General features: G+C 37.9%; 1 long non-coding RNA gene across 2 annotated transcripts; it reads left to right on the forward strand.

Annotated features, from left to right (window-relative positions):
• Positions 1 to 654: 654 nt before the first annotated feature.
• Positions 655 to 3692, forward strand: LOC147502353 (uncharacterized). 2 transcript variants are annotated; one of them, XR_015221672.1, is made up of 3 exons: positions 655 to 849; positions 2779 to 2960; positions 3037 to 3692. It is a non-coding gene; the product is annotated as an uncharacterized LOC147502353 (long non-coding RNA). The 2 variants fall into 2 exon arrangements; XR_015221671.1 differs by having other exon boundaries at positions 655 to 2960.
• The last annotated feature ends 9981 nt before the right edge of the window (positions 3693 to 13673 follow it).

Here is a 13673-nt window from a genome sequence, read left to right on the forward strand (position 1 = left end):
ATAACATGCACCTATAAATTACGCCTTCTTCCTGCTCTTCTTTCTCTACTTTCAAAAGTTCCAGTGGCCCGACATGGCTCTTAAATTTATTGTATTTTTATTTTTGTTGTTCACCCTTTGATTTAGTGGTTCAATTCTTGTAAAGGAGGGGGAATCAGACATTGGATGTCTCTTGGCATTTCAACAAGACATCCAAAACGCCCCTCAAGTATTTGATACTTGGGTTGGGAACTTCACTCGATGTCCATACAGTTGGCACGGAATCGATTGTAAGGGCATCACCAATGCAGGCCTTTAAAACCCAGGACCACGTCAGCATTTTGGAGGGCCACGTCAGCGTTTTGGAGGTCAATAAGGAGGACCTAAAACTCTATATCATGGGTGTTCCAACGGAGAAGATGACTGCTCCTTTATAACATGTGAAAGAAGACTGAAAAATCAAAAGTGAAGTCACGTGCTGACTTAACCGAAGTCATGTGCAAAGTTTTGGGCTTCAGGTTCTTTTATAAACATGTGTAGAAATGAAGACAAATATCCAGGATGGTTAAATTGGAGGTCCATTTAGGGGCTGCGTTGGAAACAGTTTTTTGCTAAAGTCCGTTAAATCTGGAGATAGAGGCCCGTATCCAGGCCCCATTGGTGATGCCCTAACCATGGGAACTACTCAGTAATTGGGGTCACACTGGAAGGTCTGGGTTTGGTGGGGGAGGTAAACTTGAGCGCACTTACTGGGTTGAGAATGCTTAGGAGTTTAAGCATTGCTAGGAACCAGCTGAGTGGACAGCCATTCCTTGGAGTAGCCGCACCGGAGTTTAGAGTCCTTGGACCTCAGTTCGAATAGGTTCTCAGGTAAATATTTATTTTTAATTTCATAAAATCTATAGCAACAAATAGGAAAGTACATATATTTATTTTAGGATAGAATCTTTTCTAAGATGGCGTTGGGATAGCTCGGCCTATATGTTAGAGAAATTAAGCTCGGCACATACGTGTCCAGTCAGTACTCAGTCGTCCCAACCCACTTGCTTAGAATTAACATAACATTTATGTTAGGATTATTAAGCATACGGTCCTACTTTTTACTATGAAATTAGCATTTGGTGCAGAGAATCGAAAACTGGAATTTGTTCCTATTTTTAATAGTTATCGACAGGATAGTCAGCTAAATGTTTAATCTATAAAATGCCTTCTTCTTTGCTATAATACATACGTAACATTAAGTAAACCCATTTCAAAGAGCAAATGTCTACCAATTAGTGGTTGACTAACATATACCGTCTGAATAGTAACAATAAATTTGATGCTAACGCCGACCCACTCGCTAAGTTTTAAACTTTTTTTTTATAGATTAAGTTTTAAACTAAATGGGCAATAAATCGAATAAGCAAGCTTTTGATTATTAACATTGGTTTAACGAAATTGAATCTACGATCAGTGGTACCATCTCATGTCAACCTTCATTGTATTATTCACTGTACCGCTTTTAGAAGGGTGATTTTGGACGCACTTATAAAAACACTCCCGTACCTATAACTAACTTAAGTTTTTGATATACCCCAATAACTGCTACAATCCAATAACATTTTCCAAATTAATTTTGGGTATTTTCAATAAGGGCAAAATGATTAAACTAAAGAAAAATAACAATACGTTTTTTGGGTACTCGTTCTTTTGATCGAAAGAAGAAATTAAGAGCACTTTTTTCTTTTGATTAACACAAAGAACAAGAAGAAGATGAACACGTTCTTTTTCAATTACAAGTGAAGAACGTAGAGTATCTAGGGTTTAGTATGTATGGAGTCCCACGATGTATATTAAATAAATGACTTGTTTTGTCTTGAGTACACCTAATAAAAAAAATTAGGAATCTAAATGTGTTTAAAATTATTTAATTTATTTATTTTAAAGTTCGGGGGTACGAGAGTGTTTTTATGGGTGTGTCCAAGATCACCATTTTAGAATAATTACACATATTTTTATTTTTAAATATTTCGAGAGTAAAGACAAACTCGCTCACACCGGATACATTGAAGGACCCTAGCCTAAAGGCTTATATTGCCCGAATGGCTTATCAGCCCCGAAGGGAACCTAGCCCGAATGCTCTCGCCGATGCGCCACTTTAAGTAGACCCAACCGTCTCCACCTTATCATGAAGACTTGTTTTCGCTCCTCGGCCATCTATCGTAGCAACACCATGTCTTTAGTCCGAAAGCGCCACTTTGAGTAGACCCAACTACCTCCACCTTGTCAAGAAGACTTATTTTCGCTTCCTCGGCCCACCTATCGTAGCAACACCATGTCTTTAGCCCGAAGGCTCACCTGGCCCAAAGACCCATCACATAATTATACAAGGAAGAAATCCCAACCAATATTTGGTGGAATTCGAACGTGCAACCTCTCCTATAAAGAGAAGAGTACACAATCATTTTAGCTAGAAGCTCTTACGCCCCTTTGATTGAACTAGATTACGCCTGCAAGAAACCAATTTTATTTTGCCTTGCCACTATATTTTGTCTCCGAAGCAAAATTTCATTATTACCATTTGAGTACTCTTACCAATTTATTTAATCTATATGAAGAAAGCCCTAACAAAACCTAATTCAACAAAATGAAATTAGAACTGCACTCAAAAGTCTTTACTTGTTTTAAGTAGCGGGATACTGAATGCTTTGAATTAATTCTTTGAAAGATCGTTCTATTTTATCTGCCTTCTGTGGATTTTGGTGGATTATTATTATTATTATTATTATTTTTTTTTTTTTTTTTTTTTTGAATTAGTTTGTCAGTTGTACTTAATCTGCAAGACTGCAAGTGCTAGTTTTTTTACATGTGGAATTGACCAGCAACTGAGCAAGTGTACCTAATTATTGCTCAACAAAGACGGGCATCAGTGGATATTAAATGGGAGTCAGGAATTTTAGAGTACTACTACAGTACTACTAACTCGATATGTGGTACAGGCATGTTTCTTGCTATTTGGATATCAGGCTTATCAGCACCATAAATAAGCTTGCTAATATTTGTGTCCCTTTACAGGTGCTCTGCCAGTCTTACTTCTCCGTGTGGTGGTCGAATTGGACTTGAGTAACAACCAGTTCACAGGAGCTATTCCACGATCGTTCACCATTTCCTATTTAATGTGAACGGTCAATCAACCTTTCGCACAACTATTTAACTGGGGAGTTACCTTCTCTTGGTGAATTCGTAGGTCCAGATCGATCTTTTCCGTTACCGATACTTGATGTTTCTTGTAACAACATTACGGGACCGCTAACCAAATCTATAGGTTACTACCAGTCCCTAAGGACACTGAACTTGGGAAATAATAGTTACCTAGTGAGCTTAACATGCTCACGCACTTGGAGACACTTGATTTAACAAAAAAGGAGTTCAGTGGAACAATACCACACAGTTTAAAGAGATTTCGCAGTTCTTTTCATCCAGGAAACGGTATGCTGAGGTTCCCAGATTCTTCAGCTCGTGATTCTCACGGTTCTTCAAGTCATTCCAACTCCACGGAAAGAAATAATCCCCCTACAGTCACAACAGTGGTGCCTGTCGTATTGGGGTCTTTCATTATTATTGGTTGTTTCTCACTTTCTTATTAGTATCGCTTTAAAAAATCTCAAGAAAACACTGAAGAAATTATTGTATCATCTTTCTGAATAAAAATTAAATAAAAGTTTCATCAATTATTGGGAAACCCAAACTCTAAAAGTTGCATTTATACTGTTTCTTTTTGGGTGATACTGATTGGGTTGCACAGGCTCAGGCAGACGAATCCTGCCATTTGAGAAAGCGGTTGTCAGTTTTCATTTTGGACAGCCAATTCAAATATGTTTAATCTTTTTCTCTCTCTCTTTATTTTTTAGAAAAAAAAACCAGCAGGGAAAGAAATGTTGGAATCTCCAAGTGTATTTCAAAACACTTGTGTGTTGTTTAGTCCCACATTGGTGAACCACCACTAGCAAATGAGGTATATGAGGTGAACCTCTAGCATAAGGGCGTGCCCTTAGGGTACAAAGGCTTTTGTGTTAGGAGGGAGGACTCACCCAAAGCCACCCGCACCGAGCCGCATCGCGCTCGGGCTGGGCTAGTGGGTAGTGGATTATCAATTCTCTAAACTGGTTTTTTACTTTTGCAGCAAGTTTCGACTAGCTAGAGTTCTACTTTGAGTTGGTTTTGTGAAACCGACTTTGAGAGGTTTCCTTCTCCCATCTGGTAACCGGATCATACCTCTATATAAACACCGGCTGTCTATATAGGGGGGATCATATCTGAGGCGAGAGAGATAGAACTTCGAGTAGAGAGCCGAAATCGTCCCTGCCTGCTGTCTCCATAAACCAACAGATTCAACCCTTTTTACGAAAGAGAGACGTAAAATGTAAATCGTGATTATTATAAACCCATCATCCCACTTCACAGAAACAGTAACACACACATATTCTTCTTCTCTTCTTCCTGTCAGCCGCCAGAGAGAGTTATATCGCCGTTCTAGAGGGTAGTCTGTTCTAGTGCAAAGTCAGGCTGCTGTTAACCATTGAATCCTGTGAGGAAGACGCCACTGTTGCCTTTCTGCACCATTGGAAGGGGCGAAATCTTTCCTTAAGATTGTTGTAAGCAGATAAAAGAAAACAATAGAAGACAAGGACAGATACCCGAAACCTTTATTGTTGGATGTTTGATTGAGAAACTCCCTGAGTCTTGGAAACACTATAAGAATAGTATGAAGCATAAGCGTAACCAGATGACTCTTGAGGATGTGATCATTCACATTCACATAGAGGAAAAGAACAAGACTCGGGATGAGGTGTTGTCTAAGGAATTTCATTCTAAAGCCAATATCATTGAAGGTAATCCCAACAAATCTAACAAAACCTTTAAAAAACAAAAGTACAACAAAAATAAGAATTTCAAGGTCAAAGGAACTTCTTTTAAAAGGAGTGGTACTGGCAATGGAAATTGTTATGTTTGTGGTAAACCTGGACATAGAGCTTTTCAGTGCAGGCACAAGAAAGACACTGATGATCCTCCCAATGCTAATATAGTTGAGGGAGATGATATAATTGCTGCTGTAGTGTCACAAGTGTTCATGGCCCATGGGAAGAAGAACTGGGTACTAGATTCTGGTGCCACCCGCCACGTCTGTGGTGATGTTGAAGCCTTCTTAGACTACATACTAGTGAAAGATGAAAAGGTCTATATGGGTGACTCAAGGTCCGTTCTGTTGTGGGGAACAGGCAAGATTCTTCTCGGTTAACTTCAAGGAAAACCCTTTCACTTAGTAATGTTCTTCATGTTCCTGAGATTCGTCAGAATCTGATTTCTGTGTCTTTACTGGGAAAAGCTGGCGTCAAGGTGACTTTTGAGAATGAGGGTTTTGTTGGTAAAGGTTATTGTAATAATAGTAGTCTTTTCATGTTGAATGTACTTGATAACATTATTATTAATAAGAATGATTCTGCTTCTGCTTATTTGCTTGACTCTTTTAATATATGGCATGGTAGACTAGGACATGTGAATGTTCAGTATATGAAGAGGATGAAAGCATGTGGTTTATTGTCTAATATTTCGGATTTTTCTAATGATAAATGTGAGATATGTGCTGAGACTAAAGCCACAAAGAAACCCTGCAGAACTGTTTCTAGAGATAAAACTGGATTATTAACTCTTATTCATACGGATTTGGGTGAATTCGTAGTACCATGTCTAGGGGAAGTTTTATTATATTATATTCATAGATGACTTCTCTAGGTACACCATGGTATATTTACTTAGAAACAAGCATGAGGCAGGTGATGTTTCTCAAGTACAAAGTCAAGTTGAAAACCAAATTTTGATCAGAAGATCAAAAGACTTCGGTCTGATAGGGGTGGAGAATATGAGTCTAACCCCTTCCAGGACTTTTGTGACAAGAATGGCATTATTCATGAGACTACTCCACCATACTCTCTTGAGTCTAATGGAGTAGCCGAACGAAAGAATAGAACTTTAAAAGAGATGATGAATGCTATGCTTGTAAGTTCTGGAGCTTCCCTGAACTTGTGGGGGGAAGCAATCCTATCTGCTTGCCATATACAGAATAGGATACCCAACAAGAAAACAGGGAATAAGACACCATATGAGTTATGGAAAGGTCATGTACCTAACCTGACATACTTAAAAATGTGGGGTGTCTTGCAAAGGTTCTTGTGAAATAAACCTAAAAGGAGAAAATTGGGACCTAGAACTGTTGATTGTATGTTCATTGGTTATGCTCATAATAGTGCTTTGCATATAGATTTTTAGTAGTAAAATCTGATAATAACCTTGTCGATGCTAACACTATTATAGAGAGTAAAAATGCTGATTTCTTTGAGAATTTGTTTCCTTTGAAAATTGGCATTGAGAGGTTGGTTGCTCCTAGTGAACAACAATCAATGATCCCTGAATTTTCCGAACAAGAAATTCGGAAGAGTAAAAGAGACAGAAAATCCACCAATTTTGGTGATGACTTTTACACGTTTCTTCTTGATGATGATCCTGTGACGTATAACGAGGCAATCAGTTCTCGAGATGCACCTTTTTGGAAGGATGCTATACACTCAGAACTAGATTCGATTATAGCTAATCACACATGGGAGATAGTTGATCTACCTCCTGGGGCGAAACCTATACGTTACAAGTGAATCTTCAAAAAGAAATTGAAACTGGATGGTTCTGTTGAGAAATACAAGGCTAGACTTGTAATCAAGGGATTCTCCCAGAAAAAAGGCATTGACTATTTTGATACTTATGCTCCTGTAACTAGGATTTCTTCTATAAGAGTTCTAATGGCTTTAGCTGCTATTCATAATTTATTTATTTATCAAATGGATGTAAAATTGCATTTTTGAATGGTGATCTTGATGAAGAAATATATATGATGCAGCCTGAGGGTACGATAGTACCAGGGAATGAGCATAAGGTATGCAAGTTAGTTAAGTCTTTATATGGTTGAAACAAAGCCAAAATAATGGCATGAAAAGTTTGGATGTCATGATGTCTAATGGATATCACATAAATGATGCTGATAAATGTATTTACTTTAAATCTTTTGATGTGAATACATATGTGATTATTTGTCTATATGTAGATGACATGTTAATCATGAGTCCTAGCCTTGATGTTGTGAGAAACACCAAGATGTTTTTATCCTCCCAATTTGAAATGAAGGATTTGGGAGAAGCTGATGTGATTCTTGGAATCAAAATCATCGAAAGCGATGATGGCTATACGCTTTCAAAAGCATTATGTTGAGAAGTTTTTGAAGAAGTTTAACTTTTATGATAGTAAGCCTGTGTCGACACCTTATGAGGCAAATAGTGAACTTCGGAAAAATGCTCAACATGGTGTCCTTTAGTCTAGATATGCCCAAATTATTGGTAGTCTCATGTACTTGATGTATTGCACTATACCTGACATTGCTTATGCAGTTAGCAGGTTAAGCAGATACACTCATTGTCCTAGTCAGGAACATTGGAGTGCATTAGAGAGACTAGCCAAGTATTTGAGAGGAACAATGAATTACGGCATACGGTTTAGACAAACTCCACCTGTACGTGATAGAGGGTTATTGTGATGCAAACTGGATATCTGATTCTCATGATATCAAGTCCACTAGTGGTTATATTTTCACCCTAGGTGGAGGTGCAGTCGCTTGGAAATCTTCTAAGCAGACCTTGATAGCTCGTCAACCATGGAGTCCGAGCTTATTGCTTTAGATAAAGCAAGTCTTGAAATTTGAGTGGCTTAGAAACCTCTTGGCGGATCTTCCTATTGGTACAAAAAACCGCCTCCACCGTATTTCTATGCATGCATTGTTTTGTCGGTAGCGATAGCAAAGGCAAAGAGCAAATTGTATAATGGAAAAAGCGGGCATATTAAATGCGAGACTACAAATATAAAGCATTTCTTTGAATCTGAGTTGTGGCTCTAGATTATGTGAGGTCAGAGTTAAATTTGGCCGATCCTCTGACAAAACCGCTTAACAGGAGACAAGTGGTTGACACGTCGAGGGGGATGAGACTTTTGCCTTAGATAGAGGGCGACACTGACGGCAACCCCACATATGTGATTGGAGATCCCATGAATTAGGTTCAAAGGGAAAAACAAGTCACCTCGTCACTCTGGTATGCTATTGTCTTTCTTTGAGACGTTCCACCCTATGACTAGATAGCATTTTTTGTATACTTTGTATAACTTGAATAGCAATGAGAAAAGGATGAGTTATTTTACTCTTAATGGAATCCATAGTCCTTATTTTTATGAGATAGTGTATTCTAACTGCTATGTACACTTGATGGATATCCACCTACGTGAATGTAGAACTGGGTCGGTTCTTATGAGTATTCAGGCAAATACTCTAGAGCATTCACATAACACAAAAACAAGAGGGCCAAAAAGCGCAACACCCTTGAGAAACGCATATAATGAAAGAGCAATGTGGGTGCATGTCCTCTATTTTACTACAAGGGAATGTTGGTTCAAAGATTTTTAATCCACCACTTTCACATATTATAAGACATGTTACCCTATGATCCGGTTCAAGCCCTAAAAGCACCAAAGATCTCTTATGCATTGTTTTTTCGATTCTCTCTGGCATTTCGTTAACCCATTTCTTTTGTAATATCTTATTCCAAAATAGTGGGGGACTATTAGTATTTTGAAATAGTGGGGGATTGTTGGAATCTCCAAGTGTATTTCAAAACACTTGTGTGTTGTTTAGTCCCACATTGGTGAACCACCATTAGCAAGTGAGGTATATGAGGTGAACCTCTAGCATAAGGGCGTGCCTTTAGGGTACAAAGGCTTTTGTGTTAGGAGGGAGGACTCACCCAAAGCCACACATCGCCCACCCGCCCAGACCGAAATGAAGTCGCTCGGGCTTGGGCTGGGCTGGGCTATCTAGTGGGTAGTGGATTATCAATTCCCTAAACTGGTTTTTTACTTTTGCAGCAAGTTTCGACTAGCTAGAGTTCTACTTCGAGTTGGTTTTGTGAAACCGACTTTGAGAGGTTTCCTTCTCCCATCTGGTAACCGGATCATACCTCTATATAAACACTGCTGTGTCTATAGAGGGGATCATATACAGAGGCAGAGAGAGATAGAACTCGAGTAGAGAGAGCCAGAAATCGTCTCTTTCTTCGCTGTCTCCATAAACCAGCGTATTCAACCCTTTACAGAAAGAGAGAGAGAGAAAACGAAATCGTGATTATTATAAACCCATCATCCCACTTCACAGAAACAGTAACACACCCATATTCTTCTTCTCTTCTTCCTGTCAGCCGCCAGAGAGAGTTATATCGCCGTTCTAGAGGGTAGTCTGTTCTAGTGCAAAGTCGTCAGCCTGTTAATCATTGAATCCTCGTGAGGAAGAAGCCACTTTGTTGCCTTTCTACACCATTGGAAGGGGCGAAATCTTTCCTTAAAGACAGCCTAATCCGCGCTTTGGTTATTACCTTTGATTCTGTACTTGTCTTCTATTGTTTTCTTTTATCTGCTTACAACAGGAAAAGTGAAACAGTGGGGCTCTTTTAATCAACTATTTATAAATCTTGTTGAACATTTATTGAAAGAGACCGCGACTGACTTCTAAAGTTGGGGCCGTCTAAAGTTCTAATTGAAATTGACATGTGTGCTCGTTATTTCAAACCTTTTAACAAACATAAATTCCTCTTCTACCTTGTTTATAAACTAGCTATTGCCCGTGCCTTCTGTACGGATTGTTTTTGAAATATCTTAATTTTTTTTTTTTTTTTTTATCAGTTAAGTTATGGATGTTGGACAAATGAGAAAAAAGGATAGCATTGAGCACGTCAATTCATACAGATATTAGTATATTATTATCCACGGTTGTTTTTGCTTTGCATTCTAATCAACCCACACACGGTTTGGATCCACTTATACTTAGTGTTTTTTGTAAATGGAAAAAGAAGATGGGATATTCTAAGAAAGGGATGAGGCCTGAACCTAAGGATCACAATTACACTTCAGTTTCAATTATAACTAAAAAATAAACGAATATCCTTTCTATTTTGCTGCCGGGCAAGTTATAAATTTAGTGAGTGTAGTAACAACATTCTACATTACTTATTCATATCTGTGTCTAATCGACTTCCGTCAACATGATGATGGTCACAACTCACAACCAATTAAAATACTATGTTACATTAGGGTTCACCCATCTCAAAATCCGATTAGGTCTTCCTCTCGAATCTTTACAGTGCGAGGAGTCATTCTAGAGGCCTATGTTATTGTTGCATTGGTTGATACGTTGCCTTATATGCATATTGAAGTCACCAATAACTTCCGCATAGTTCTTGTTGCCTTGGGCCATCAAAAATTCGAAAGACATTTTTGACTTGCACCATTTTTGTCTCTGAAAAATAGCCCTCACACCAACCTGGCCAGGATTAGCCCTCTACAGGTACTAATTTCAATTGTTCTTCCCTTGAGGAAGTATCCATTTGTGCATTCTCTAGCTTGAGAAAAATTCTAAACATAACAACAAAATGAGGGAAAATCAACATGGTTAAAACGATATTTTTGAACCAACACGTGAATAAGTTTTCACTTTTGAAACGAAAATATTCCTCCAAAGTAGCATGGAGCAGATGCGAAAATAAACTGCAAAATGAAATCACTAATCACTAAACACTAAAATAGAAACTACAATTGAAACGAAGAAGAGGGATTGTGTGCAAAAGCCATCATCTTTTTGTCTCTTGATTATTCTAATTATTCCCCTTCTCAAGAGACAAACAATTTATTCTAAAACATTTTTTGAACTGCCTTTAAATGTACCCTTCCATGTCCAATAATATATTATGTTAGACCATAAAAGCCGTTTAGTTTTTCCCTCCAAACCATATTGTTTTCCTTTCAGTCCAAAATGCAAGCACTCTAATAATACAACTCGCCTACACTCAATAGATTCGGGAAAAAAAAATGAGATGTCAATTGAATACTTGAGGGGGTAGATAGAATGAGGAACTTGGTAACTTATATGATGCCTTACAAACCCTAAACATAAACATATTAATTAGAGTAAAGAAGGATTCAGCGAGCAAAAGCATAATCACATATATAAACATGCAATAATAGTGTAATATTATAATAGTAATATCACATCCAAGAGTTTCTAGCTTTCCTCATAGTGGCCCGTTAAATTATTAATTTAGATAAGGGGAATTTCCAAACGCGGTATCTACTGGAGACTAACCTCTTGAAACCCAACCAGTTGTAACTCCCCATCCTATACTACGGAAAAAATGATGTCCATACATATCAAACAATGCACCATACACATCAAGCACCACTTGCTGGCCATACATAAAGGACTGAAGAATCCTCTTCTGATATTGCATTACAAAATAAATAGGTTAACGTTACCACGACAATAGGTGGCATAAAAAAGAACACCACTATAAACCAACTTCATAAATACTGAATTAGATGCACTAACAATTATATGAATGAGCAAAACTTCCGTGCATTAAACCATCATAGTATATAATATAGTACACAAAAAATTCATATCAATGCATTCCATACAAAAAATTAATATCCAGGCTGAAAATTACTCAATGATCCGAAGAACTAAGCTAAAATATAAGGGGGAAGCATAACCTGTGTGCATTAGTAGTAACATAGGAAAGAATAACATCTTGTTAGAGAAAGTAGCAACCTATCACACTCACTTGCATATTAAAAGGCAGAGGTGTAGTAATTGCATCAACTGCAAAAAATTGTGTTTAGTAGTTAAAAACAGGGTCACCCCCTTTTATGGTAAGATAAAATATAAACATATTTACCGTTGGCGTTGATATTGATGAAATCTATGTAAATACAATTCTGCAAACGAATGTGATATTATTCATGACATTTTACAGCAAAGTCGGTATTTCACAGAAGCCACATCCCATACTATCCAATTCTTTCATTCCAAAGGCCATCTTGGAAAGATATAGATTACAGTATTCTAAAACAAATTAAAAACAAAAATATAAATGTTAATAATAATCCAATGCTAACCGAACACAACTTTGACTAACCTTTGTTTGTTCCATATATTCCCATAGTATTTGGATTAAAAGATTAGATATTGCGTTAGAAAGTGGCATATTGTAACCAAAGGACTATTACAGGCAAAGAAAACGCAAAGTGAAAGAGAGCATTCAAAGTTCAAACAGTAGAAGCACACATTCAAACAAATAGACATAACATTTGATCGTAGGCACCTCTAAATATTTCTTAAGCTCCCGAACTTAAAAATTGGAATAGGTAAGGGAAAACCACATTATAAACAAACATCCAAAGAAGAAAGGGGTGGGGATCAAGAAGTTCGGGTAGTAGCATTAATCCCTGACATCAAATTTTGTGATGATAATCCACATTATATCTCTATGACTCAAACACTACAATCATTCGAATAATATGTAAACCATAAAATTAAGTGTAGAGCAGAAGATAGATGGTTTGAGGTAGCGTATTCCGGAACGCTTACAATTGCGTCTTGGAGGATCAACTTGGTCATCATGAAATGCAAGACTAACAAAGAAACTGGACAACAGATTAAACTTGATGCATGGAGAAGCTAAACCTCGGCATAACGTATTCCTATCAACAGATTTCAAATTAACTTTTATATAGTAAATATTGTTGTCTTACAGTATGTACATCTTAGCAACGGAAAACAAAGGTCAATATATATATATATATATATATATATATATATATATATATATATATATGGCTTCGGCACATACCGAACTCGCCGAGATTACCTGGAAGAGTTTCAATAAGTCTTTTCTTTTCTTCCATCATTTTCTAAGCACACAGCAATAAAAACTTGATAAACTTGATCAGTGAAATCATCAACACGCGAAATTAAAGTTTTGTTAGTGTTCCGGCCCCCACAAATGTGGCCCAATAAAAGCCCAATTCAATACAAACTCACACTCAGAGCCCATGTTTAGAGCTCATCTACCAAAAAACCCACGTTCAAAGCCCATCTCAGAGCTTATCTACCAACAAGCCCACGCTCAAAGCTTATCTACCAAAAAGCCCACGCTCAAAACTTATCTACAAAAAAGCCCACTCTCAAAGCCCATGCTTAGAGCTTATTTACAATAAAGCCCACACTCAGAGTACATGTTCAAAGCCTATGCTCAAAGCCTACATACCTACACGTAAAATCAATATCAATTGCGCACATGTTTTGCGAGTCAAACAACTTCCACAACTTCGTCCACATTCAAGATTCACTTCCATCAACTTCATATCGTGTGACAGGTTCTTCCCCGCTCAACTTCATCCCACGATTCTCCAACTTCATCCCACGATTAGACAGTTCTCCCACAAGTTCTCCAACTTCATCCCACGATTGGACAGTTCTCCCGCCAGTTCTCCAACTTCATCCTACGATTGGACAGTTCTCCCGCCAGCTCCCGCCAGTTCACCAACTTCATCCCACGATTGGACAGTTCTCCCGCCAGTTCTCCAACTTCATCCCACGATTTGATAGTTCTCCCGCCAGTTCTCCAACTTCATCCCACGATTGGAATATTAGAGAATGAGGAAGTAACTATCACCAATCCTACCTATAAAATCCAACCTTCGTCATTTTTCCAGAACTACGCCATCGAGACTTG

Source organism: Coptis chinensis, chromosome 4 (assembly GCF_015680905.1).
Source record: "Coptis chinensis isolate HL-2020 chromosome 4, ASM1568090v1, whole genome shotgun sequence".
Lineage (NCBI taxonomy): Eukaryota > Viridiplantae > Streptophyta > Magnoliopsida > Ranunculales > Ranunculaceae > Coptis > Coptis chinensis.